We start from the raw sequence: 23,432 nt of genomic DNA, 5'->3' as shown, positions 1-23,432 counted from the left end.
TCATAGAGGTCTAGCTGAGAGCTCTTGCCTGCCCCTCAATTAGGGCCCTCTTTTGTTTATAAGGACACTGATCTGCAAACTGAAACTAATTGCCCAGCAAACAGGCATTTTCCTCCCACAGACTTGGCAAAACATTTGGCTGATTGGTTGGCTGGGTAGGACATTTTGAGAAGGGTTAAGGGAGAGGCTGTGATGCCAAGGGTGGTAGTTATCAGCACTAAGAGACGGAGATGGTGACAGACGTTTGATTTTTAAAATTATGGACCTTTAGGGCTAGATAGGAGTTTAGAAGCCACTGCCTCCTAGCATGGCTCTACATTTTAAAAACTTTTATTTTTATTTTTATTATTTTAGAGAGACAGTATGTGCGAGTGAGGAAGAGCGCAGAGGTGTGGAGAGAGAGAATCTCGAGCAGGCTCCATGCGCAGCACAGAGCTGATGCAGAGTTCCGTCCCGCAACCGTGGGATCGCGACCTGAGCCAAAACCAAGAGTTGGAGGCTCCACTGCCCGAGTACATCTCAAGAAATACTTTTAAGAGTTAGCTGAAACATTGGTCTCTGTGCTTAACACCGGCTGGTTCTGGTTCTGCCCTGTGGGGCCGTGCAGGACAAGTTTGCTCTCTCGGTGCCATGACAGTTCTTCAGGGATTTGGGGACAGTGATCACGTTCTCTCTGGGTCTGGACTAAATAACTTCAGCTCCCTCAACTGTTCTTTGTGTGACTTGGTTTCGGATTCCCTCACCATCTTGGTCACCCCTCTCCTGGACTTTTCCAGTCTTTCTGCGTCTCTCCCAAAGTGTGGAGCCCAGAGCTGAACATAATACTTCAGATGTGCTCTAACTAGCTTGCAGTAGAGAGGGCGGTTACTTCTTTACTTCTGGATGCTATGCTACTGTTGATGTAGTTAGTTCCTAATCACAGTAGCTTTTTTGGCAGCCACATTATGTTGTTGACTCATTGAGTCCATTAAGATAGCTGAGCCTTCAAAAAAAAAAAAAAAAAAAAAAAGCCACACACAAATACTAGTTGAGTGTCTCTTCATTCTGGACTTGGAAATTCTTATTATTTTCTAAGGTAGGAACTGAGACATTTGGCAAACATGTAGATTTATTGTGTTAGATTCAAGCCATCCTTTTAGATCCCAAGTCTGTCAGTGCGCCCCACTCAGTTTATTCACATTCACCTACAGGGTGTTCCAATAGACAGAGTCTAAGGACAAGTTAGAGCAGGCTGATTCTTACCTCATAGGGGAGAGTGAATTTATGGATGATAAAATAGTTTGGAAGAGAAGGAGTAATAAGGGTCTCTTCTGGCTCTAAAGTTCTGTGATGATTTGGGATATGTGATTCAGGGCACATCAATGGCCCCCAAAGAGGCTTGCTTAATAATTTATTTATGCTCTAAGTTAAGAGAATAAGCTTTATTTAAGCAAGCCTTAGAATTTAGAGCTTGAAAATTCTGACCAGTATGACATGTAAATAAAGGATCATGAATGGATTTTGTTTGAAAGGAACATTTTGGGAATGCAGGGCCCTCCTAACTGTACAGGGAAATGGTTTCTTCAACTTAAGATGCTCTGCTGCTAGGTTAACAGCATTATTTGCTTGTGGTTATTTAAGAAGATACCATTCATTTTAGGGACATACAAATCGTTCACGCTCCAAGGGTAATGTAGGTTCACTATCTTTTATCCAAAACTCGTGGTGCTGGATGTGTTTCAGAATTTAGATTTTTTTTTTTTTTTTCTGAATTTTAGGACGTCAATAAATATATCCCAGTGAGGTCTAGGGCAGCCTCCTATAATCAAACATGAAGATATTTGCTGCAAAGTGCATGTATATTTACAGTGAGTGGGATAAATAAAGATCGTAAAAAGCCTTGCATTTGTTCGGGCCAGGCATTGCTGCCAAATAAGTTACAGAAAAAATTTTGGTTTTTGGATCTTCTGGGATTTGGGATCAGGTTTGAGGACTTATCGGCCACTGTAACAGTAATTGCAAACACATACAGTCCACACTGTATTCCAGACAGTGTTCTGAGTGCCTTACGTACATTAACTTACGTCATCTTCACAACAGATAGGTACAATTGGGCTAGATACTATTATTATCCTCGTCTTATAGATAAGGAAATTGGGGCTCACAGAGGCCTAGCTGTGGCAGAACCTAGATTCAAACTCAGTCATTCTGGTTCCAGAATCCATATTATTGGCATTTAAAGAGATGTTTACATGGAAGAGAAGGAAGCCATTTTGCTAAGAATTATTGGTCTTGGATACTAATCTGAAAAAATTTCTACTGTTCTACTGGCATCTACTCCCTTCACTCCATTGTATGCTGTTCACCTCTTTGAATTTTCTGTTTTACAAGTGTTTACAATTGTGGTTTTAAAATGTAGTTCTTATTCTTTCTTTGATTATATTTTAATATGGTTTGTGATAGAGAAATTTATCTGTAGTCTTTTTAGGGCCAGGGCCAGGCCCAGGGACTTCTCAAATTTACTGTATCTTATTCCTGGTTTAAGTGCCTAGCTCTCTGTAGAAATTCCTCAGTCGGATTCATTTCTGGAATAGCATAGTTAAACTCTAAAACATTAGTTTCAAATCTTCTTTATTATGACCCCAGGAAGCCTTTTGGCTAGTTGAAAATTTACACATTGAAATAATCTAACTAGGTCTTTTTATCTTGATTTTTGAAAAAAGACCCATAGGCTTAAAGTGTGTTTTACTTTTCATCTCAGCATTTCTAAACATGTATATATTAACTTCCAGACATCCTGGCACCCTTATAAAAAGAATGGAAGAAAAGTATCACAGTACTGTTTTTACTGATGGGTAAATTATGGGTAGAGAGATTACTGCTCTAGGGCACTTAATAGATCAGAAGAGAATAGAAATATAAGATCTTGTTTAGCTGAAAGACAGTGTTAGATGATATTTTTAGTTATAAATAGCTTTAATTCATGCTTTTTGCCTTGATCTTGATTTTTATTTATTTACTGTAGATGTGATATAAAAATATTTATGACCAATGTTGAGGTTAGGTTACAGGCAACTGTGGTCACTTAGTCTCTTTTCAAGTATGCATTTTGGTTTATCTGTTTTTCACTGGAAACAGCTACCCAAACTACACTAGTAACTTTAAAGGGAGATTTTTAAAAATTGTGATAAAAAGATAATACTTGGACACATACGTGTTTGGATCACCGTAAACGTTTATTCAAAATAATTATCCTTGTGGATATCTCTTTTAAGCACACTTGATAAATTTGTGTCAAAATAATCCCTCTGGTAATGCTACTGTTTCACAGATAAGTAATCTTGTCAAAAGAAATCTTTCCTATTACTTTTTATTCATTATGAAAAAAAAAAAAACTTTCCTCTGTTCTCCTTGCTTATTTTTTCATTTTGAATTCCTCTATATGTCCCTCTCACTCTTGTCTTTTATTCTTAGCCCCATCCATTCTTTCATGTTCTTTAAGGAATCAAATTATCCTCTCTATTTAACAATTTACCACTTTGTCCTCCTTCAGTGCCTCCTCAAAGCCCAATTCTTCCAAGAAGTCTTTCTGGAGGAACAAAAGATGTCCTTGAAGATGTCCTGGTAACAGGGTACACAGGGTTGAACACTTTGCACTCTGAACAAAACTTGACTGTCTTTCTCTGTGACTTTGACTTTTTTCATAAAGATCTGTTTTTAGTCTATTTAATTTAGGTTATTAAGCCCATTTGAGAAGAAAGTGTCATAATTTATACAATATTCAAGACATGGTATCATGGTATTAATTCTTTATGAAAAAAATGAGAGAAAAGTTTGTTTGTTTGTTTTCACTCGGGCCTCTTTTTTATTGCTCAGATTTTTTTCCCATTCTTTTTGTGGGGAACAATACAGAAAAAATTGTCATAACAGAAGTTATCTGCCTCAAAAAAAAAAAAAATCAGGTACTTTGAATAAGTAGCAAATTTATTTTTCTATTATAAATAATATGAGTTGTGTTTGTTGGGTAGGTGGATTTGGGCCACATACCAATGTAAAAGGTTTAGTTTGGTTGAGAAACAAATGTTTGATCTTTTGAATGACGGAATTTCCTCTAGAAATCTAATTAGAGTTAATAGTGAACAGAGTGCTTCTAATAATTAACAAGTATGCAGTACGTCACAGGTACAAGGTGCTTTTAGAGTCTCCAAGACTTTGGCATTCATATTTTGTTGGCTTCTGGGTATCATATGAGTGAATAAAGCCTTAACTTCTTTCCTCTGTTGGTACTTTTATTGGTGAATATTGACCAAACTTTTACAGGTTTTTGGATGGTTTCACATTTGATATTTTGTATTTCAAACTGTTGTCTTTTAGGTTTACTTTGTTGAATGTAAATCTTTTACTACCCCTAATTACAGAATGGAAAATGGCATTTGAAGAAGACGATTGCTTGCTTTATATTTTCTTTGCTAGGCATTCTGTGGGGCTGTTAAAGAAAGAGCCCACTAGTCACTAAAAGTAAATGTGATGGACATGACCTCACAATGTAGTTCACAGGTGAACTATAGAACTTGATTGGGAAGGCTCATGTAAATTTCAATTTTTTTCAGATTGATATATTATTCACTTTTTTTCTAGTGTAGAAATCTGTTTGGAAATATCTTAATATACTATTTCAGGTATATTGCCTCAAATCGGTATATTAGTAGCAAAGAAAATTAATACCCTCACTTCTCACTTCCAGTCTAATATTTTACACTTTGGCTGGAACAGAATATTAACTGACATATTATCGTATGCCTAGTTACTTCTCAGGATTTTTTTTTCTTTTACATACATCATGTCATTTAATTCTTCAACAATGTAATAGTTAAATATTATTATCCTTACTTAACGGATGGCCAATACTGAGATCCAGAAAGGTAAAGTAGCTTGTTCGACCACATCCAGCTAATAAAGACCATGAGGTCAGGGACTTCTGTTTGTTTTGTTCACAGTTATGGCCACAGTGTCCAGCCCAAAATAGATCCCCAATAAATATTTAATGATTGAATGAATGAAGAAGTTGTTTGTAGCTACACTATACTTGCAGTATATTCTTGAGGAAAATAATGTAATCTCATGGCCTTTTCTCTTAGTTTAGAAATTGATTTTTTGGGGGGAACATGGGTGGCTCAGTTGATTAAGCATCTGACTTCAGCTCAGGTCACGATCTTGCTGTTCGCGAGTTTGAGCCCTGCATCAGGCTCTGTGCTGACAGCTCAGAGCCTGGAGCCTCTTTTGGATTCTATGTCTCCCTCACTCTGTGCCCTTCTCCCACTTGTGCTCTGTCTTTCTCTCTCTCTCTCTCAAAAATAAACATTAAACAAATTTAAAAAAAAAGAAATTAATTTTGGGGGCACCTGGGTGGCTCGGTTGCTTAAACGTCTGACTCTTGATTTTGGCTTAGTTCATGATCTCACATTTTGTGAGACTGAACTCTGCATCAGGCTCTGCACTGACAATGTGGAGCCTGCTTGGGATCCTCTCTCACTCTCTCTATCCTCCCCTGCTCTCTCTCTCTCTCTCTCTCAAAATAAATAAATAAACTTAAAAAAAAGAAATGAATTTTTTTCCTTCTTTTACCCTTCTTCACTCACAGGGATAGCATGAGAACTTACTTAGGACAAGCGGAGTTCTCTGAGATCTAGCAAATTACATCAATTACTGAGTTTTTGTTTCCTAACTTTGTTCCTTCTGTTTATCTTAATAAAGGAAAAACAACAGTAGGCAAATGAACATCTGATAACTTTTGTAGAAAGAATAGCTACGTTGGAAAAGCTGAGCATTTGTCTGTAAGACAATGGACCCTGCGTTCTTTCTCAGTTCCCTCACCAGTTCTGTGATCTTGGGCAAGGAATTTCATCAGTAAAATGAGAGAGGTAGACTAGATTTGTGGTTTTTAAACTGTATTGTTCGGGAACCTGCGGTCCCTCAGATGTGTTTGGGAGCCAGGATAGGGACTGAGGAGACCAAGTGAGTCTACTTCTGGGCCCTCCTGCCAGTCCTTTCACCCTACATCACCACCCACTCCGCAATCAGCTCTGCTCTCATTTGGTTTATATACTGGGTTTGTTCTTTCAGTAAAGATTTTTGAAACAGGCATTCTTCTAGTCTAAACTTTTATGATAAAGAAATTATGGTAATCTCTGAGCTATTATTATATGGCCATTAAAATGCTTACGTTACGTTTAGTAGCAATACACGTAGGAAGAGAGAAATATACAAAATGTGAAGTGGCTAAAGCTAAGTAATGGGATTATGGGTCATTTGAATCACACTCTCTGTTTTTCTGAATTTTCCAAGTCTTTTTGTCAATCAGTATATCCACTTTTAATTTTATAGTTATAAAAAATGAATAAAATGTGAAAGTGAGTAAAAAGCCGTGATAAGCTTGGTAAGCTTTTACTTATGTGAGATCAAGTCAGGTGATATTACCAGGGCTACTTTAATTTTTAATTCCTGACATTGACTCAGCAGTTTTGATCTGTAGCAGAGATATTTGCTTAGTCTCAGTGAGTTGTGGTTCTGAAGAAAATAGAATACAGAAGACAGTCCTCAAGAAAGGAAACTATTCTTGAGGTCTGATGAATCTTAATCATAGGGTAGGATTGACCTATCTGAGATTTGGTACCTCCAGGGGAGGTTTAGCTGAGATCTTAGCAGAGGCTGAAAACAGAACTGGTTCTTTATCCATATCATTCTGTTTGGGGGCTTTAAAACATGCACTTAAAATTAATTAAAGTAGTTTAGTGAAATATATCTTGTTTAAATTGTGCAGAATTTGAATCATGGTATTGCTCACAGCTTTTACCAATAGAAGAGCTTTGATTATTTCTTCCTTTAAAGATACAGATCCCCCCAAATTTGGTTTCGGTCTGTCCATATGTTTTGCAATTAGATCAGATGGGATTGCTTTTATACTGGTAATATAACAGCTGTTCTATAGGATATCCTTGCCAGGGAGACAGCTAAGCTCTGAGGGAAAGGAAAATTTATTCAATTGGAAAAGGATTGTGTTCTGCCTAGTCATAGGAAGAATGATAAGGAGTATGAGTGTTTTTAACCTGGCTGGGAAATGTTACTTAGTAAATTTTGGACTCTTTAGATAACTGATTTTCGTAACTTTTGTTTCAGTCTTAGACACTTCCTAGAAACTGGCATATTACCAGGATTCTTATTAGATTTTTATTATTTATTTTTAAAAATGGAGTGCTTTTACTTGAGGTATGTGAGCACAAACAGGAGATTAAGAGTAGCATTGTTAATTGTAAGGAGAGCATCATATTCTCTAGTTCCTTTTAATTTTGGAAATGGTTTTTAAAGGTGTGATCCTTAAAAAATATTCTAGGGAAAGTTTAGATGTTGTCTCTGAAGGAAAGTGGATGAACTGAGTAGCTTTTAGGTTCTCTTTGTCCCATCTATCATTTGTAGGGATGTAATAATAGTTTGGGAAGCATTAATGGAAATAATAAGGAAAAGAAGGGATGTTTGGTATTTCAATGAGTTTATCCTGATTTATTTGTAGATGGAAGTTTGATTAGAGGAAGGTGTTAGACTTTTTTTCTGCTGTAGATTATAGTCCTTATAATCCTACAGTATGTTTTCACTTATTCATTCTATATGAATTGCATTAACAATATAGCCCCATGATCCATTGATGTTGTGTGGGTTAATGAATAGTTATAAAGTATACCAAAAACACAAAGCAATCTAGCTGTTAGGTATTATTATACTGAATCGTTGGTGTATTGCCTGCAAACCTATCCTGTTGAACTGGTTTTACTTTTTAAGTTAGTTTGTTGCTTCGACTTGTCCGCAAAGGTAGGTAGGGCTGAATGGCTTAGCTAATCAGTAGAATAGCAGTTCAGAAGAACTAAATTCCAGTCGTCTTTCTATTCACTTTGTAGGTTCCTGAGCACATTTTTAAAAATGGCTCTGTGACTTAGTTTCTCTAACTATAAAATGAAGCCTGTTTCTTACTTTCAGTTTTCCAAGGTTTTTGAGAAGTCACACATACAGATTCTTGTGGGCTTTTCATAAATGCAGTGACTTTACAAATTCAAACTGTTTTCTGGTATTCTCTCCTGATTACATGGTTCATATTAGCTTATAATGTAATGTGAACAAGGTAGCTTTTGACTAAACACAATAAAGAAAATAACAGATGTATTTACATGTGGCTTCTGTACACAAAATATATTTTTATACTATTTTGTAGTTAACATATTTGTGTAATTAATGGACTGTAGTGGTATTTTCCAAAGCTTGGGATGCTTCGGTATTATTTTTCTTCCCATACAGGCTTGAGAAAATATAATAATCTCTCTCTCATATTAAACTTATAAAATAAATAAGCTGTTCTTTTGTAGATCTTAATATTACTTTTGATTGAGCTGTTTAGAAGGGATTCATTTAATATTTTTTATGATTATAAAAATATATATGTTCATTTTACAAAATGTAAAGAAGGGTAAAACAAAAAATGAACCCAGAGATAACAGTTAACATTTTAGTGATAGCTACAGAATTTTTTATACCTATATTTACTTTATCGCCCTCTCTTCCATAGGGATAATTCTATATGAATATATTGCTTTGATACTATTCTTAAACTATTAATAATATATTTCAAATATTTTAACATTTTAAAGTGAGACATCTTTCAAATGAAATTGAAAGTAGTAGTATTGATGATATTATTTATAATCTAAATGATGAGTGCTAAGTTACTGTAGTAGATGCTTCCTAATAGTTACAGAAAAAAATAACGAAACCATAAAGCTTTATGTCATTGGCTGAATTTAATATTTTATTTCTGCATGCATTGCCCCATTTCTCAGAAATGAGATCACTTATTGGTTATGAAAACAGACGCGTAAGTTGGGTTTAGTACTCTTCTGAAGTCAAGTATATGACAGAAATAATTCAAAATGAGAAATAATTCATCACATTTAAATTATTTGTCATAGCACCAACAAGAATGTGAATCTATTTTGAATAGAGATCTCACATTCCATATGATGGTTGATACTTGGTACTCCTTGTCAAAACCAAACTGGCGACTCTTTTTCATGTGTTTTTTTTCCAGTACAAGCGTGATTTTTCTTGGGTTCAAGTGGTCCCCGAAAGCCCAAAGTAGTCTGGAACCAAGCCAGGCATTTGATATTTTCAATTCACTGATGAAGGAAGTCAAAGTGCCCATCTGCCTGGTCAGATATTGCCAAAAACGGCTTAGGTGCTATGCTAAAGAATATGCCAAAAAAAAAAAAAAAAAAAAAAAAAAAAAAAAAAAAGGCTCTGGCATCCAGGAAATTGATCTCTAGTCTCTGAATTTTGCGAAGAAAAGGCTGTAACTTTTAAATCAAAGCATTAGCGAACCATATAGCATTCTTAAGAGAGGATTAAACTAATGCGTGTAAAAAACTTGATTTAGCAGTGCTTAATAATCAGCACGTAGTAAACAAAGTTAGCTATCATTATTATTAATACTGTTTTTATTCCCTATTCACAATGTTTAAAAAACAGCAGAGAGAATTTTGTCACTTCTAGATTAATAGATTTACCAGTTTCCCTGACATGGTCTGTAGAGTGGCAGGCAACCTATTGGTAATCAGGAAGACTTGCACATTGTCACAGATCAAGCTTTTCTAACAGGTGGTTCTAAGGTACAGGTAGGACCAATATGCTGAAACAAAAGGCTACTTCCTGTCCTAGGTCAGAGTGGCCTATGTCAAGCCAGAATTATCCTGTGCTCTGTTGCCAGATACAACAGTAATGGTACTGCTCGGAACTGGGCTGAATGGAAGCTATTTTCAAAAAGCAAATGCAACGATGGGACTCTAGGGAATCCCTGAAACAACCATTGTCCTGTTCTGGCAGATGTATGATCCTCTGGGATCTTTTGTAGGTATTGAGCCCTAGCCACAAATGACCCAGTAAGGTGAAATAAGACGGGGTCCTATAGGAAGACATGACCACTCAATTTTATATTGGCTGCACATTGATATATATTTGAGAGCATGCCACATACAACATGCACATCCACAGTGCAAGTCACATAATCTCCCTGGGCTTCTATATCTTTGTCTGTAACATGAGTATAACAGTGCCAACCTAATAGGGTTCTTGAGTGATGACCTAGAATTTAAACCCAGCTCTGTCTGACTTAAAAGTCTGTGCTCTTTTTTTCTTTTGACTAAACTATGCAGCATTGCCAAAGCAGATGGGAGTAGCAGAAATGAAATAAAGCATTCAGTGGATACAGAACACATTTTGAGTTCTGTTTTTGTCGCTTTCCCTAGCATCACCCAGCAAGCCCATACATTGTCCTTCTCAGCACTCGTTCTGAGTTACACAGTGACTCAGGTTTGATTTCAGTAGTTACTGTGAAAATCAAAATGAGATCAAATAGTGTTTCTCCGAGGTAGATATGGGTGTGGAGTAAGGGCGGGGAGAGGAAATAATGGTGGAAATTAGATGAAACTAAGCGGGTCGGCAACCATGATAAATGTAAAGCAGAGCTGAACAGTAACTTAGCTGTGAGACTGTCTAATCAGCACCAGAAGGATTAGTGCTAACAGAGACAATGTAATGCTTATTAGCATTTGGCAAGAAATACCACACACTGCAAAATGGTAGTATTGATTGTTCTTGACCTGACAATAAAGCCTTTCATCTTTAAGTTAATATGGACTCTAGATCAAGATGCTGGTGCAAAACAATATGTTGTAAAAAGTAGCAGGTGATACTTGATTATATAAAAGTCAGAAAAGAATCTCAGACTTGCAAATATGGTCCATAGTTCTGCCAGTCACCTGAGGATGTGTTTCTCCTCTTCATTTTATAAACTTCCCTCCTCATCCAAAGGTTAGTTGTCTCTTGGATCAGACACAGGAGAAGCTCTTATTTCAAGTATCGACCCAGCCCCTTCTGATCCAGTTGCAAGACCTATTAACAAATGATATGCACAGTTTCCGACAGTTTGTATTTATTAGAAAGAAATAGCTTCTGTTTGTAGGACATCAAGACTCAATAGTAGCAATGTATATTATTATGTCCTGCAGTGTGTGAGTACAGTGGCCAGACTGAGCTATACAAGTCGCTGTGGAAGATACATACACAATGCAAAACCTGGTTATATCATTCTCCTAGTTAATTTCATATGGTATTTATACTTCAGTATAATTCTCCTATTTAGTCACCATAAGTGATCCCAGCCCATAGCCCAAGTTTCTTAATAGGACTTATAACTTCTCCATAATCTGTCTTTGTCCTCATTTCCTACCACCCCCTCCTTGTGTTTAAACTCCAGCAGAATCAAATTGCTTGTATTTCCTCCCAAATACCATGCTTATTATCATCATCATTATTATTAATAAAGCAATCATCTGTGGAAGTCTTATTCTGTGTCAGATACTAAGAGCTTTAAGTGAATTATCATGGCCTTGTTTAATTCTCAAAAGAACCTAATAAGAAATATGCACTATTATCCACACTTTACTAAGCAGGAATTGAGGCTTTGAGAGTTTCAATACACTGAGCAAGGTGTCATAGCTAGTAAAATGTAAAACATTGATTCACATTTGTCTAGCCTCAGAGCCTCCTCTCTCTCTCTCTCTTATTTATTTTGAGAGAGAGAGAGAGAGAGAGAGAGAGAGAGAGAGAGAGAGAGCAGGGGAGGGGCAGAGAGTAGGGGAGAGAGAAACCCAAGTAGACTCTGCACTGTCAGGGCAGAGCCCAATGTGGGGCTTGAACTCATGAACCATGAGATCACGACCTGAAGCCAGAGTCACACACTTAACCAATTGAGCCACCCAGGCGCCCCGAGAGCCTCCTCTCTTCATCAGTAAGCTAACTAACTGACTCTTGTTATTTTGCGTATACTTTTCCTTCTGCCTGGAATCCCCTTCTGTTCAGTTTTAACAAAGGCCTTAATTATAAGCAACAAAAACCAATGTTTGCTAAGTTAATCAGAAGTGGAATTTCTTGAAAGGATATTGAAGATGTCACAGACTCCCTGGGGAACCCAATTCAGGACGTGGGACTAGAGCTAATGCTCAATTGTGCCACAGAGCGGTCCGCTGGATATGCCACGGCCACGGCCACCGAGTTGGGTGCCGTCCTTCGCACCAGTAGCACTCAGCACTGGGTGTGTGGCAAGAGCAAGTATTGCTGCCACTCGCCATGCTGTAACTGTCTTATCTACTGCCAGAGAGAGGACCTCATGCTCATTCCTTTGAGTCTTTAGTTGGTAATCCCAAGCCACGGGTGGGTGTGATTGTTGGAGCCTCAGACACTTGCTCAGGCAGGTAGGGGTTGGGGGCAGGGAAGATAATCATCTGGCACTATGAACCTTTGTGGTGGGATAGCCAGGCTTCTTTCCCCAAACAGGAAGAGATGCTAAAACAGTGGGGGAATTATACAAGGATACTAGGCTGCCAAAAACATGATGCTGTCTGTCGCATCCCTTTCTTTCACCTGAGAAATTTACTTGTCCTTGAAAAATATCATCCATGCGGCCTGCTATACTGTTGCACCTTATACATTCTAATGTTACTATGAATATCATAACTTCCAGTTACTTTTTAAACCTTCTTGCTCTAAGTTTTAAATCATACTTAAATACTTCATACTTAAATACTTGTTTATGTAAATGACTCCTTTACACCTCGTCCTCAAGTAGCTTAGAGGCTGTCTCATTGATGTCTGTAGTCTCTAACATCTATCTAGGATAGTGTTTAGCACATAGTAGGTGCTCCATAAATAATGTGAACTGAATTGAAGTAGAAGCCCTCCTGTCCACCACCACAATGATGTAGGTTGCATAAGCGCAGGGATTTTTGTCTTTGTCTCTCTCTCTTTCTTTTCTTTTTCACCACTGTATCCCCTGAACCTAGATTGATTCCTAGCATGTGGTAGGCCCTCAGCAAATATTTATACAATAAACAAATACTCCCAAATAGTAAATCATTTATTTCTGGGAATGACACTGTCAGAAAGATCAGTGAAATGTAAATGGCAGACTCAAAGCACTCTGTCATAATTTCCGACTAGATCACATACAATGTTAAGCCAGAAACTGTCTTGTTCATCTCTGGTTACCTCTTCATCCTATTTACAAGTATAACCTGAAAAGGGCAATTTGGGATTCTTTCCCAGACCTACCACAATAGTCACTAGCCACAAAAAGGGCCTAAAGTACCATGCCTACTTGACATGAAACCTTTTTTTATCCCCCTTTGTATAACCAGTTATATTCTGAGATTGCATCTATTCTGGGAAGAAAGGGCTGTTGGGCATGCTGTCTTGTATCTTGTATTAAAAAGCATAATAACCTAGGGCAGGTAGCATTTCACTCGGAAGAAACGAGGGAATGAAGGCTTGGAATTGTGAAATGATTTGTACAAGGGCAGTGGAGTAGCAGAGATGTACTCCAGACCAGAGTTCTGTGGCTTTTAGACATTAGCTTTTTGGAGGGAACAAAAGGACAATTAAGTCAAGCTGAAAGAGAACTTGTGTTCAAGCTAAATTAAGAAGAATAATAGTAATTTATTATATTATATAATATATATTATTTATTATTATATATTATTATTAATAAATTATTAGTAGTAGTAGTATTAGTAGTAGTAACTGTCATCTGGAGCCAGACTGCCTAGATTCGAATAATTTTCTCTACCACTTACTGTGTGACTTTGGGCTGTGCCTCAATTCCCTCATCTGTAAAATGGGTATAAGAATAGCACCTACTGAGCAGTGTTCTTCTAAAAATTAAGTGATAACATATGTGAAATACTTAGAATGCCTGAATAAGTAGGCTTCTAAATGTTAGCTCTTATTATTATCATTATTATACTTTGAATACCTGCTTTCACTACTTTCAATCAGTTTAATTCTTCACTGCCTCTAATCCTTTCCATTCTAAACTAGTAGTATTACCCTGTTTAACAGAGAACCTGTGTCTGAAATGAAGTTGCTTGCCCGGTATTCACATAGCTGGGAAGTACTTGTTACTTGGGATTTAAACCCAAATCTGTCTTATTTTTCAAGCTCTTTCTATTAGGACAAAGTAAGAATCTAAAAGGAGATTGAGTTTAATGTGCTCTATTGTGTTCTTCCAACCACTGTTTTAGCTTTAACTCATCTTTTTCCCCCTGCCACCTTCGCTCTCTTCTGGTTTGTAGTCATTGTTTTTCTCTCCATACCATATATCTGTTTGCCACCCTCATTGGTTTTCCACTTGATTCTTTGGATTTTTAGCAGAAAATTGTGCACTGTACCTAGAAGACCAAAGCATAGCCTTACATACTGACTGTCCATTTAAATTTCACTTTTATTTATTTATTTACTTATTTTTTGTTAGCCTAATTGATCTGCTCAGTGGATTGGTTTCCAGAAAAGTTAGATACCTGTTATGAGTCAGGTATGTAATTTTATACATTAGCTAGGATATCATTTAAGGGCCAATGGCATGCATCCAAAGACTAAGGGCCATTTCAGACAGTGTGAAAGTTTTTCAGATGTAGAGACAATATCAAATGATACCGAGTTGCTACAAAAGTTTGCCACTTAGTAAATTACTTTTATGTCTATTAATCATTGTTTGACTTGTGCCTAAAACTTCTGTTGAAAAATTCCAAATGGTCTCCACACGTTTGGGGGGAAAAAGTATGTTTACTTCAGTCTGTTTTAGAGAGTTATTTTGCTTAGTATATGATCTTTTTTTGTTAATAAGAAGCCTTTTGGGGTACCTGGATGGCTCATTCTGCTCAACGTTCGACTCTTGTTTTTGGCTCAGATCATGATCTCACGGTTCGTGAATTGGAACCCTTCGTCGGGGTGACAGTGTGGAGCCTGCTTGGGATTCTCTCTCTTTCTATCTCTCTCTGCCCCTCCCCCCACTCATGTGCCCTCTCTCTCTCTCTCTCTCAAAATAAATAAATAAACTTAAAAAAAACCACTCAAGCCTTTTTACAGTTTATTGGAAGGATTTCTCTTGCTAAGTTTATTTTAGTTGATAATCTCATGTAATAGGTCCCTTATTTAGAAATACGCTTAAAATCAGTGATTAAGTACTCATCAGGGACTAAAGCCACAAGTGTCAGGAAGCTTTTACTTTCTATTTCCTTATTGCTTAACCAATCTGCAGTGGTACCTTCCTCTTGTTTTTCCTTCTCTCCTTCTCCCTCCTCCTTTTCTCGCCTTCTCTCTGCCCCCTCCCCCCCCTTTTGTTAACTAGAAAGGATTTTGGATCCTCTTTTCACCTGAGTTTTTTTTCTTGTCTCATGATGCTCAACTGGCCTTCAACTGTGTTTCACTAGAATGGCTCAGCTTAAGACTTTGCATTCATTTTTTTTGTTTTGTTTTTTTTTGTTTTTTTGTTTTTTTTTTTTTTTTGCATTCATTTTTACTTAAGTAATAGGGAAGAGAGTTTGCTCTTGTCAGTAAGTTTACATTGGGTTTTTCATGTTAACAAAATAAGATTCTTTTAGTCATTTATCAGATCATTGTTAATCACCTGCTGGGCACCTAGTGCTGGGCTAGATAGATGCTAGAGAGACATAACACCTGGTTCCTGTCCTTGAGACCCTGGTGGAGGATACAGAAAATCAGAGCGCAGAGTGATAACTCCCATCCACAGTGGTATACGAATACTACAGGAGCAAAGAGGAACTCTTCACCCAGACTTTTGATGGGGCGGGGGCAGAGGATATCGTCAGAGAAGCCTTTCTGGAGGAAGTTTTCTCTGAGCTGAAATAGGAATTAGTAAGGTGGAGGAGGAGGACCCTCTCAGAAGAGGGAGCAGCGTGTGAAAAAGCACAGGGGTAAGTAAGAAAGCGCACGCATGGCCTATTCGAGAGACCACAGTCCTGAGTGGCTCTATTAGGGGAGGCTAGGGTATGTGAAGGTGGAGGAGACATCGGTGAGGGTTGAGGCTGGAATGGTTGGCAGCCGTCAAATAAACAAGTTTTTTATGTGTTATGCTCAGAAATTAATTCTAAAGGCAACGAAGAAGTATAAGCCAAGAGGTGACATGGTAAGGTTTGTGTTTTTGTGTTTTGGATCAGCCTGGAAACTGCAGTGTCCTCCTAAAAGAGTAAGTGATCTCCAGCATAGATCATTAGAGGCCACCAACTGTCTCTCTAAATCTTTTCCAGCATTAGTTTTGGATTAAAGGGTTTACATGATAAGATAATGTAATAATAGGAAGGGGACACAAATTAGTTTTTCTGTCCTCTCTTATTAAGAAAACATTTTGCGGGGCGCCTGGGTGGTGCAGTCAGTTAAGCGTCCAACTTCAGCCAGGTCACGATCTCGCGGTCCGTGGGTTCGAGCCCTGCGTCAGGCTCTGGGCTGATGGCTCAGAGCCTGGAGCCTGTTTCCGATTCTGTGTCTCCCTCTCTCTCTGCCCCTCCCCCGTTCATGCTCTGTCTCTCTCTGTCCCCAAAAAAATAAAAATAAACGTTGAAAAAAAAAAAAAAAGAAAACATTTTGCTTGTTGGCATAACACATAGACTTAGATGACTAAAATTAGGGACTAAAATTAAAGTCAACAATTGGTGCCGGGCGTCTTAAGGGAGCGGGTGTTAGGGAGAACAAACCCGAGTGCCTCCTGTATGCCAGGCACTGTGCTAGGAGCTGAGGGTGGGCTGGTGAGTGACTTCGGCATCTGCAGTCTGGTGGAGGGACAGGCTTGTATGCAAAGGCTTTAGGGCACTTATGTATTAGCCTTCTTTACATACATTTTCACTTCCCATCTTACCTCATACCTTCAAAGTGTGGATGAGGATAAGAGAGGTATTTTTTCCCCAACTTTATCGAGCTATAATTGACCTATAACATTGGGTGAGTTTAAGGTGTACAATGTTATGATCTGATACACAAATACGGCAAAATGTTTACCACAGTAAGGTTAGTTAACACATCCTTCACCTCACATAAGTACCATTTGGGTGGTGGTGTTATGGTGAGAATATTAAAGTTCTAAGAGAAGTGTTTAACTTAGTCGAGGTCATGCAATAATGAACAGTAATAGTTACAATGAAATCTTCAATCTACCTAACTCCCAAATTTGTTCCATTTTCTCCCCATCATGTATACTGCTTCCTGACAAGGCAACATATATATATATTTTTGAGCCTGAAGTTGTTTTCTTCCCTTCTCTTAATTCTTTCCAGTGCTACCAATATACCAAAACCAATATTGCCAAGCCTCGAAGGATCCAGTTGTTGTTGGTTAAAAGTGCAGGCTTTAAAGTCTTAATGTCTGGGTTTAAATCCCAGCCCAACATTAATTAATAGAAGCTCACTTCATGGAGTCGTGAGTACTTATAGGAGATAAGGTTGCTAAAACACTTAAAGCAGTGAAAGCACAGGGAAGGACTTGAATAAAGACTTCTGGTAGTTGTTAAAATCGTCTTTGGAGGGGCGCCTGGGTGGCTCAGTTGGTTGAGAGTCCGGCTTCGGCTCAGGTCATGATCTTGTGGTTTGTGAGTTCGAGCCCCATGTCGGGCTCTGTGCTGACAGCTCAGAGCCTGGAGCCTGCTTCAGATTCTGTGTCCTTCTCTCTCTGCCCCTCCCCCCACTCATGCTGTGTCTCTCTCTGTCTCAGAAATAAATAAACATTAACAAAATTAAAAAAAAATCGTCTTTGGAATAGCAACTCATCTATTTTCCCAACATTTGGGAAATTTTATTAAAATGCATTTAAATCAACCTACCTTATTCAGATTAATCTGAGTGAAGAAATTTTGCCTGGCATGCGTACTTGAAATCTGACCTCCTGTTCAGGGGATCAGTGAGTGGCCTTGTTGTCATAAACAGAAACCTAAGAAAATATGCCTGTAAAAGTAGCCTCAAGACACTTTAAAACTTTTTTTTATTATGGAAAAATTTGAAAATATACAAAAGTTAACAGAGTAGTGAAATGACCTCTCTCATACCTGTCACCCACCCAGACAACCATCTGGGCCAGTCCTGCCGACTCCATGCCTGCATCCACTTACTTTGCTCCTGTATTATTTTAAAATAAAATCCAGACATCTTATCATTTCATTCACTAATATTTCAGCTTGTATTTCTAAAATACAAGGGTTCTCTTATCTTTCTTAAATAGTCACAATGCTGTTATCATACGTAAACAGCAAGAAACTGAACAATTTCCTAATATCATCAAATATAGTTGGCTTTCTTTATGATCGAAGGGAGATCTTTTTTTTTTTTTTTCCCAGCTAAGTGTAGAGACTCGATCATTTTTGGGGGAGAAGTAATGAAAATTGGTAGCTTTTTTGGTTGTTGTTTCTGACATCACTAAATAATTCATACAGCCCAACTGAGGATGAAAACTGACAGTACGAGGACTCCTTGAATTGTTTGGGTAGAACTGGGGACAGATCATCGTCCAGTTTTTACACGTGAGTGAGCTGACTCAAAGAAATGATCTGTCAGTGGTCATATAAACTACAAACACCTTGTGCTGAAATCTGTCATTTGAACCATGCTTATTCCATAAATATTTATTGAGTTCAAAAAACTTGCTATTTATATTTCTTTATAAATGCCCATGACCCACATTATTTTTATAGCAAGGACATTCTTTGTCTTTGATTACCTAATTTCTTCTCTCCTTTGTTGTCTTCGGATTTTAAAGTACTTCCTCCCTCCCCTGTTGTACCCTAGTTCTCAGCTGGGGGAGTGACTTCCGGGGAAATGGAGGGGAAATTTGGTCTCCAGCAGGGGGTCGGTTGCAACTATGAAAACAGCTCAGGCAAACGGTCTATTGATAGCAGAACTTTTCATTATAAAAAGTTCTTTTCAAATTCCAGGATATTGGTTGCTTGGTCACTGAAGACTCTGTACTACCATTCACTCGCACCCTGGGTGTCTGAGCAGACCTGGTTAGGAATGTACTCCTCATTTTGAATGAGAAAAAAGGAGAGAGAAGCTGCGTCCAACATTGCATCACCTAAGTCAAACGTTCTACATGTGATATATAGCTGATACAAAGCATAGTCTTTTACAATATGCCCTGACATACAAATAATTTTCATTTTTTTTTTTTTAATTTTTTTTTTTCAACGTTTATTTATTTTTTTGGGGACAGAGAGAGACAGAGCATGAACGGGGGAGGGCCAGAGAGAGAGGGAGACACAGAATCAGAAGCAGGCTCCAGGCTCTGAGCCATCAGCCCAGAGCCCGACGCGGGGCTCGAACTCACGGACCGCGAGATCGTGACCTGGCTGAAGTCGGACGCTTAACCGACTGCGCCACCCAGGCGCCCCCAAATAATTTTCATTTTGAGTGGTGCCATCTTTGACTACAGCCACAAATCTTTTAATATACATTAAAATGGGCATTGATGAAAGCTCTTTCCTTTCCGGGTCTCTGTAGGTGAGTAAAATTGTGTTAATGTGTCAAATCTGGTGGTGTCAACAAAATAGCCCCGTGTACCTACCTTTTTTATTCCCCTTCTTTAATTTTTAAGTCCTTGGGCCTCATAATTTCCCCGCAAAGTTTTGTATAAGGTCCGCTCAACAATTGGCAGAAATGATAATGCTGATGAAACAGGGCTTTGATATTGGTTCAGTTATATATCTGGAATGTTTATTCCCCTGGGCTTTCCAACTGAGGGAGCCCCACATGAACTCCTACTTTGGAAAATATCTGAGTGGGCAGACTCATTGGCCACATTGCCCTCATTGTCTGTCTTTGTTTACTCAGCTGAAAAGCTGTACTTGTCTCTTACACAGCCAGGCATGAACCTCAAGGTCTCAGACACTTTTAAAATGGGTAGAAAAATTGTTTGGGGAAGGGAAAGAATGAAAATTGTTATCAGATATTGACATAATGGGCAATGAAGGTGCTGTCTTAGGGAAGAACATAATGATTTTAGGTGGTTATAAAGTACAACCCTGATAACATTTTTTATGGGCCTGTTTTAATAGGGTCTTTGATTTTCTGTGACTTCCCTTCTGGGTAAGAGACATTGATAATTCATTGGCAAGTATGATTTGTTTTTGCTACAGGAGAAAACTAGGTTTTTAGGACATGAGCATACCTTTGGGCCCAGGTAATGATAAATTTCCTGTGGTCATAACAACATGCACATGCTCTTGTCATTTGTTTTTCTGGCTATCTTTATCAACTAACTGGATTATTTTAGCAGCTACTAAAAGGTCTGTTTGCCTTTATTCTTTTCCAATCCATTCTTTACAGAATGGATTTGTAACTTTGGAGCCCAAGTTACGTTTCTAAAATGTAGATCTAATTATGTCATTCTATCTTGTGTAAAATTCATCCATGGCTACCCAAATGCCCTTGTGAAAGCCTGTCACCTGTCACCTGTCACCACTCCTGCCTCTTATTCTATACCCATGCCACAGTGAATTTTTCTCAGGTCTCTGTGGTAGTATGCCGTGTCTAGATTTCTTCCTCTGGAAAGTCTTGATTAGGTGATTTTCCCTGTGCAAACATATATACCATATTTTCCTATAACATTGTGTGCATATTTCCAGTTTAGTACTCATCAGACTATATTGCTCCTTTGTTTTTCTCTCTGCTGTAAGTCTGTAAGCTGTATGAGGTCAGGGACCATGGCTTTCTTCTACTTTGTTGTATCTCTGGCATCTAGAAATTCTATTTCTCATTTCTGATACAATATTAATTTGTTGAATGATTGAATTAATCATCCTGTGCCCTGCCAAGAATCTTCTCTTCAGCAACCTCAGGGAAGAATTAGGGTTCTCTGTTTTCATGTTCTTTATGTTTCTTACCATCTTTTAGTCCTGTTCATTCATTCATTCATTCATTCATTCATTCATTCATTCATTTATTCATTCAGTTACTTACAGAACATTACTTTGAACCTTTTAAACCTCCTAACTTTTCCCAGAAGCATGTGTAAAGAACATGTGAAAGGAAAACTAGTGCATATATTTATCATATGCTTCCTTTGTCCATTCTACCTAAAATTGATTTTTCCCCAACACACATACCTACAGTTCTTCCTCCTCTCCCCAACCTCTGCCATGTTTCCCTTCCCCACATCGCAATTTTGCTTTACCATTTAACTACCTTCTAAAAATTTTTTTTGAATGTTCATTTAATTTTGAGAGAGAGAGAGGGAGAGAGAGAGAGAGCAGGAGTTGGGGAGGGGCAGAGAGAGAGAGGGAGACACAGAATCCAAAGCAGGCTCCGAGCTGTCAGCACAGAGCCCGATGCGGGTCTCGAACCCACGAGATCATGACCTGAGCTGAAGTGGACCCTTAACTGACTGAGCCACCCAGTCACCCTGAGCCACCCAATTTAATTACTTTTTGACATACTAGATGTTTAAACTTGTTTGTATGTCTCCCCACTGCTAAGATATAAGGTTGATGAGGGCATGAATTTCGGTCTATTTTATTTGCTGCTGTATCCCCAGCACCTGATACCCTGTCTGGCACATAGTAAGCCAATATATATTTGCTGAGTGAATGAATAAATTCATGCCCTTGGATGTACATTTCTTTTCCTTTTTACCCTTTCAGTGCACCTGATGCAGCCTTGCTTACAGTACTATGCTACTTGTTTTCTCTGTTTCATTTCTTGGACTTTACATTTAGTCCTGTTTTGAGGCCATAATTTTGGCTACCCCAGACAAAGATTCTACTTATTGATTTTATTGCCTTAGGTAACCATCACCCCACTTACATCTGACCTCTACATCTCCTAACCTGGATTCTGAAACCCAAGAGCCGTGTGTGTGTGTGTGTGTGTGTGTGTGTGTGTGTGTGTGTGAGTGCACATGCGTGTGTGTTGGGGAAGGGTGAGGATGCATTAAGGGATAAGTCAGATGTAAAACCTGTTCTTCTAGAACCTAGATAGGACAAATAGATATATAATTATACTACAAGGTTGAGTAAGATAATATTTATTAATGAGAAATGTTAATTAAGGGGAAGAAAACATGTCTCATAAAAAATTATGAAATATATTAAGCTTCCAGAAAAGTATAGAAAGTAATATAGTGAACATCCCCTGAATACCTACCTCTCAGCTTTATAATATTTGAGTTTTCTCCCATACTCACCTTGGATTTTTTTTTTCATTTTGAAATAAAATACTAGATATGATTAAAGCCTCAAGTGTTCCTCCTTTATCCCATTTTCTTCCTTCCTTCCTCAGACATACCCATATTCTGAATGAGGTCCTGTGCATTTAAGAACATTTATACACAACACACACACACACACACACACACACAAATATCGTGTTGTTTCAATGTTTTAAATTTTGCATAATGGCATCTTTTAAAAATTTTTTTAAATCTTTATTTATTTTTGAGAGAGAGACAGAGTGTGAGCAGGGGAGGAGCAGAGAGAGAGGGAGACACAGAATCCGAAGAACGCTCCAGGCCATGAGCTGTCAGCACAGAGCCCAAGGCGGGGCTTGAACTCACGAACCGTGAGATCGTGACCTGAGCCGAAGTCTGATGCTCAACCGACTGAGCCACCCAGGCGCCCCGCATAATGGCATCTTATCATGCTTTTTTCACTCAGCATTTTTTTGAGATTTATCTTTGTTGGTTCACATAACTCTAGATCATCTGAGTTGCTGTATAGTTTTCCATTATATAAATATACTGCAATATATTCATTTTCTTATTGGTAGTTACTTCAAATAATGTATTTCTTTCCTACTTCAAATAATGTTACAATGGACAACCTTGCACATGTATCTTTCTTCCCACGTGGGAGGATTTCCCTAGGGCAAGGCTCCTCAATGTGAGTAGGAATCACCTGAGTATCTTGTTAAAATGTAAATTCTGACTCAGTCTGAGGTGGGCCTGAGAATCTGTGTTTCTCACAAGTTCCCAGGTGATGCAGATTCATGGACACACACTGAGTTGCCAGGCTCTGCTAGGTGGTAGCACATCGTCATCTTTCTGGGTATTGTCACGTTGCTCTGTGAAGACCTTATATAAGTTTATATTTCCATCAGGAGTGTATGAGAGATTTGGTTGTTCCAGGAGTAGCCTCTTTTAGCTTTAATCTGTAATCACCCTCTCCTTAAATTTAGATCGATTTGGGGGAAGGAAAACATTAAAAAATAAAGCAAATTTACTTCACTAGATAGCTTAATTTCAACATTTCTTAGGAATTGATCTAAATTACATATATATTTTTTAATAAAAAATATTTTATAAAAATTCACCTATCTCTTTTCAAACAGTCACTCCATTTATCATTGTCAACCCAGATGGGGCTCTGACTTTAGAATGAACTATCTATCCCCAATTGCTGAAAGGGAAGAACTGTGTGTCAGGCCCTGTGCTACATTGTTTCATATAATCCCAACGTTTGTACTTGCTTGCAGCTAAGTGGTAGAACCAGCGTTTGTAGTCTGGTCTGTCTGGCTTCAGAGTTTATATGG

At 38.1% G+C, this 23,432-nt stretch overlaps 1 protein-coding gene across 1 annotated transcript in view; it reads left to right on the top strand.

Annotated features, from left to right (window-relative positions):
• MEGF9 (multiple EGF like domains 9) overlaps nt 1-23,432 on the top strand; it is an 89,136-nt gene that overhangs the window by 4,208 nt on the left and 61,496 nt on the right. The gene's annotated exons all lie outside the window — the stretch shown is intronic.

This window comes from Leopardus geoffroyi, chromosome D4 (genome assembly GCF_018350155.1).
Source record: "Leopardus geoffroyi isolate Oge1 chromosome D4, O.geoffroyi_Oge1_pat1.0, whole genome shotgun sequence".
Classification (NCBI taxonomy): Eukaryota; Metazoa; Chordata; class Mammalia; order Carnivora; family Felidae; genus Leopardus; species Leopardus geoffroyi.
This window is presented reverse-complemented; position numbering and strand designations above follow the sequence as displayed.